The sequence below is a fragment of the Etheostoma spectabile genome, chromosome 1 (genome assembly GCF_008692095.1).
Source record: "Etheostoma spectabile isolate EspeVRDwgs_2016 chromosome 1, UIUC_Espe_1.0, whole genome shotgun sequence".
NCBI lineage: Eukaryota > Metazoa > Chordata > Actinopteri > Perciformes > Percidae > Etheostoma > Etheostoma spectabile.
In genome coordinates this window covers 21413771-21420171 of record NC_045733.1, presented here as the reverse complement: position 1 = coordinate 21420171, position 6401 = coordinate 21413771, and positions in this window count along the sequence as shown.

Here is a 6401-nt window from a genome sequence, read left to right as displayed (position 1 = left end):
GTGTTTATGATCAAATATGAGTTATGGTTATTTTCACAAAAGAACAGCACATCCAGTGCTTCTATGTAGATGCATATTCACATTATAAAAGATCAAAGTTCATTAAAAAACAACAGCCTTGAGTATTATTATTATTTTTTTTTAAGTTTAAGCTTAAAAAACGGCTCCATCTAGACTGCATGGGTGAGGTTGGATCAGATGTTACTAAACAATGCCTTAACAATCATCAGATTTGAATTCAAATATTGACCAATCCTGATTATGTGACATCACCCGACATAGACACATCCATTGAAATACCAGGGAGAGAAGCACAGACTACAACTCAAAAGACAGAAATGTCTCGTGTAATGACTAAAACTCTTCCGATGTGGTGTTCATGTATGACCCCTTTGGTTAGATTAACAAGCTGATTAAGAAAAATTGCTTTTAAAGAGGCCTTTCCTTTCTGTGCTTATGACAAAAAGAATATAGCTTAGCGACACAACCTGAAAACTATCTTCTGTCATGTTAAGTACAACTGGTTAGGGACATCATTAAGTTATCCCCCCCACATGACTCTGAAGTCATTTACATAATGCAATAACTCTGAACCCTAAAGTGCAATTGCATTGCTCATACCACCATGCACTAGGAAATGATTCCCCTAACTACCGTGTCAGAACGCATCAGGAAACATATCAGAGCAGGATCTGAATGCGGCAAAGGCTACAGTGCAGTGTTAATTAGGTTACTGATACTTTCCACTGGCCAATTACTCTGTCAGAGTGGCTCATCCTTCATTTCCTCTGGTCACCTCCTTCCCTCTTTGAGGCTTATCCTGGGAAATTTGGTCTGGGGAGCACACTGCTGAAGGCAGTAAGGTAACAAGCAGGGTGAAGGCTTTCAAACTTATTCTGATCCACACCTTTGACCCAGTGTCATTTTGGGAAAAAAAATGACATTGTTTACCACAGTATTATCGCTAGGGGATAGGAAGAAAATCTAATGTCACGATATTATTGACCAAATACCTCAATTTTGATGTTGCGGCAATATTCTAGGGTTGGCAATTGGTGCTTTAACAAAATATCTTCACACTCAGATTTTAGATAAGTAATCATCAGTAATGTGGACATAATGTCCAAGTGGGGAAATAATAACAGCTGGAAGAGTCTGGTAAGTTCAGAAAAGTACATCACCAAGAAAATCAGGAAAAGACACAAAACATTTATGTCATATCACGATATTATGGTATATCCAAAATCTAAGACGATATCTAGTCTCATATCAAGATATCAATATAATAACGGTATATTGTCCAGCCCTACACAGTAAACCCAGGCCCCCAAGAAGTGTGTCCTTCATGTGATCCCATGGGGCAAAAAAATCTTTTCCCAGTGACCTACATGACATATGTCTGTAAATCAGTGAATGTATTTCCAAAAGTATAATGAATAAGTTAACCCATACTCAAGTTAAACTTCTAATTTTAAATGTACAACAGGAGGGAAATGACAGAGAAATTTATTTTTATAAGTCTTTTATTTCATATTTCTCTGTAGTAGTGTCTTAAAATATTATAACTTTCATGCTTATTTTATATATATATTCATATCTTGCTTGTCATATATTCTTACATGCTTATTATATATATCTTTAATGCTTATTATATGCACATTTAACAATACTGTGTTTCTCTTTGCTCTCCCTCTTTTTCTGTGTTGCTGCTGTTTCTTACAAGAGGTTATAAATGTCTCACTGTTGTATATCACAAGCAGTAAATATCTTAGCTTTGGAGGTCACTCAGAGTACACTTCGCCCTAGCGACCTGCACTTTCAACGTAGGCATAGCCCAAATAACAGATGTCCTTGTTTCAACAATTGTGAATAAAGAGACAGAGCTGCAGAGAAATCGCTGAAGTTCCACCAGAGCCTTGCTGCAGATAGGAGGCTCTTCGCGTGACCTTCCCTCTTGCAATTGTCTATCAAACTGCTCATTTGCCGTCTGAGTCTCTTTTCTTGCTTGACCGTGTTTATTTAGTAAGTTAAAGTGTTATGAACCTGACAATCTCATTCCTCAGTCTTTTCTCTTTACAGAACCACTTAATCTCACTGGTATTTTACAGTAAAGTTTGGTTTTAATCTGAATCATTATCATTATTCCCTGTTACTTATTATGTTGGAATTGTACGCTCTGTGTGTGATTTTTTTTATTTTTTATGTTTTGCTGATATCTGTTTTGAAGTTTTGGGTTGTTTGGTTTATTTTTTTCTGTTTGGTTTTGTTTATATTGTTTGCATATGTGCAATGTTTTTTGTGTGTCTTGTTCAGGATCCTCAAATTTGAAAGGAAACAGGAAGTAGCCGGCTTGGCCGGTGGAGTTCTGCATTGCGCCTGCTCTATGGGCCTCATAGTGCTGCAGCAGCGACGATCATTCAAGGAATTTTATACTTTTTGTAACTCTCATTGGAATGAACGGGGCTGCGCCTCGAACGCCGTATCCACGTTTTTTTCTTTTTCAATCCACGGTTTACATTCGGACATCCAAGAAAACATTGCGATACAGTTTTTGCAGCGGTAGGGGAACTGGCAGATGGAGGCTTCAGGGGAAGCTCTCACAAGCTGGTATAAACAGTGCTTCTTGGACATATGTAAATAGAGGCTTACCCCCGGAAGACAGAGGAGGACTGTGAGGTAATTGTGTAGAGATCCTCTGCTCACCATTGAAGGGGGCTGATGCGTTTTGGGAAAAAAAAAAAACCTCAGGGATTAAAGAGACCCCAGGCAGAATCGCCGGGTCTCACATCCTGAACCATCCAGGCCTGAAGCGAAGACAAATCAAGGTGGTGCAGCAGTTTGGTGTGTGGACATGTGTGTGCGTGCATAGATGTAAGTGTATCGCTGTGAGCAAGTGCATGAAACAGGGGGTAATTGGTATTAGCGGTGAGGGAGCTTTCCTCAGACAGTGAGGTTATCACCTGCACTCTGAGCTAAGCTCCCTGTGTTTTCAGGAGGAGTTCTCTCTGGCGTTGCCAAACCACCACGGACCAGAGCCGGCTACTAGTCCATTAGCTAAGGCCAGCTCTGCCAAGCCAGAACTGCCTCTGGGAGAGAGCCAGCCTATTACATGAAAGAAGAGAGTCATTTGGCTCACCACAAAAATATATGGTGTACGTCAGTAGTCTATCAAGTGGAGGGTGTAGGTTTCACTTGTGAGAGTTTGATGCCGAGTGTCAGCAGTACCTTTTATGGTATGGTAACATCTTTATGATCGAGTCAACTTAGCATTGTGATGGATGGATCCACAGGGTGGGAAAGACTGAAATACTTTGTAATGTTTGATAATGTGCGGCTGTTTTTTTTTTAAATAATAATGTCTGCCTATCCACAAATCCTGCAAAATCACCAAAATCAAAAACGCATTAGCCTGTTTCTCAACACTTTACCTTAGCCTGCTTGTGGAAATCAGCCTCAAGCTCATCTATTTTTACTAGAGAGGTAAATCAAAACACAAATATATACAGTTCACAAATACATATATATATATATATATTTTAATACAGCAGGACACTTTGAGTCAATGATATTCAAATGGGAGTAAATAATCCAATTTGCTGGGGGCTGTTTGCAGCTGCTGATTACTCCACATTTGATGCTCTGCTGTGTGTTTACAGCAGCAGGATGGTGTGTGTGGACTTAAAAGAAACTAGTGTCCATGTCCATAGTGGTGACGGAACATGTCCCCCAGTGCAACAGTGTCCCAACAGTGTCTCATTGATGTATGTTTGGACAGCAATGGAACTCTACGGCACAGAAGAAAAAATATCAGGCTACCCAGATAATTTATAATAACTTATTCATAATTTATGCAGTTTATTGATCCCCAGTGGGGAAATTACTATTTACACTCTGTTCCGTAAGAAATCACTACACATAGGCCCGGAATACACACACACACACACACACACACCACAACACACCACACACACACACACAAACACCAAATGTCAGGACCTATTCATGCACAAATGGAGAGATGTCAGAGTGAGTGGGCTGCCAGCTGGACCAGCACCCTGAGGGGATGGGGGAGTACGGCGCCTTGCTCAAGAGCCCCTGGCAGCGCCCAGGTGGTTTGGTTTTGGTCTTTTCCTTTCATGAAATTTGATGACAAGAAGAGAACATGTCAAATGTTGCTTCCAATGTACTCTAATTGTACGCATGACAAATATATTCGAGACAAAAGACAGGACATTTTGTGAAATGCCGGTGTTGTGTTATCCAGGGTAAGCTGTTTACATGACTCTTTGATACCCCGTGATTAATGCTCCCGGTTGACATGACTTAACCAGCTGACAAAACATTCTTATCCACAGATAGAACCATCCGCCTGTAAGTATGAAATGTTACACCCACCAGCTTCCCACTCTCTCTGAGTGAGCAGGAGAAGGTCATAGCTAATGGAAAAGAAATGATGATCCCTGTAATAATGTGCAGTGTTATTTTTCTTTCTTAGCATGAAAATGCACCCAAGACACCACGTAAGTTTGAATTTGTTCATACAGTGAAAATCAGACGTTAAAGCTTTATGATGTGTCCATGCCAAAGTAGCTGGTAGCCAAGGCAGTGAGTCCTAATAAAATCAAACATGAAAAGACACAATGATGATGTATGTAATGTATTGAGAGGGGGTGATTATATATCTCTCTAAGACAATTTGGCATGGATCCAGATACAAAAACGATTGGCACACATTGGAAGAAAATGTAATACAATATTTAACTCTTGATCCAATGGCTTTTCACAGAACTTAATCAAATAGAATCTTTGAAATGTACTTATTATAACTTCATGCCCTTATTCAGAAATGTATGTCTACTGTCATACTGACAAAAGAAATCATGAGCAGAACACCCTGGGAAGCTTTTTGGCCAGTCCTCAACGAGGAAGATTTATCTCTGAAATGCTGCAACTGGGTATCCTTCACCACTCTTCCTGGCTCACTGACATTCATCTAAATCTGGGCACATGCTCCTATAAATAAAATAGCTTTTGGCCTCAGTTTTTGCCTTCAAAGGGGCGCAGAGTTCATGGGCACTGTGCTTTGGAATGGAAGTATTGCCATAATGCTAAAGTTCCGTAGCATTAGACCTAGACTGGTTCAGAACTATAGTTGAGTATTGACATAGGCAACTAAAAGTGATACAAACTTCATCAAAGCCATAGGCTAAAAGCATGTTCTGGCTATCACCAGACCAAGCCAAGCTCAATAGCATCGGTCTGAGGAGTCTGCTCTGTATTTTCTCTGCACAAGAGGCGTAGTTCAAATGTCTCTGTACTCAATTGGAAAGTCCGCTGCTTCTCTTTTTGATGTAGAGGAATTGTTTGGAAAATGAATAGGAAGTAGAAGTTGGAAAAAAAGTGATAGTAGGTTGCTTAATAAAAACTAGTTTTATTTACAACCCAGACATTGTATTTGAAAAGCTGAGGGACAAAAGTATAGCTCAGTGACGGCCGGATCGATACATTGCCGAGAACTTTCATAACTTCTTTGTGTGTGGTTTTGTGTGCGTGTGTACATATTGTGCAGGTGTGTGGGAATGTAGGTGTCTACGCAGGGTGTAATAAAGACAACTTGGCTGCGTTGCAGGGATCCTGAATGTGTCACAGCCACTCTCAGACCACAGGAGAGGACAGGACGGCTGTTCAGAGCTTGAACTATTGAGCTCTAGTACGGGCATGTGAGCATGCTCGCCTCCTGCACCTACAGTCATGACCCCTCTCTGAGCCCAAGGCAATTACAATAGATGAGAGCCTGGAGCTCAGAAGCACAAAAAGCCTCCTGCAGAAGAGACACAATAAAGAGTAATTTCCAATTCCACATCTCCCTGCATGTATTGAAAACATATGAATGTATTCTCTTTGCACAATCGACTTATTAAACACAGTGGAGAGGAGGCATCGGTGATAATAAGAGTGCGCTGGTTTTTGTTGTTGTGCTTCAGTGAGCAACGCTGGCGCGCCACGGATACATAACAACAGAGGGAGATGACATGGCTGGGCTGTACCTGGAGCCGCTGAGCCGGAGCCAGTGGGCTACAGCATCAGCGTTGTGTCGCAGTGGAACAGTGGAAGGAAGGAACCACCTCCCTGCTCCCCAGCTCCACTCACCTGCTTTGATCACCAACCGGAGTGTCATTCATCACCTACAACCTGGTGTAGGCTGAAGGGTGTGTGTGTTTGTGTGGTGGTGTGTGTGTGTGTGTGTGTGTGTGTGTGTCATGTAAGACAAAGAGATTGAGAAAAGAGAGAAAGAGAAAGAGAGAGAGAGAGAGAGAGGAGAGAGAGAGAGAGTGTCATTTCTGAATACCAGTATTGTCTCTCAATTCTGTTTCAACTCTATTTCTCTGAAGTCCACGCAG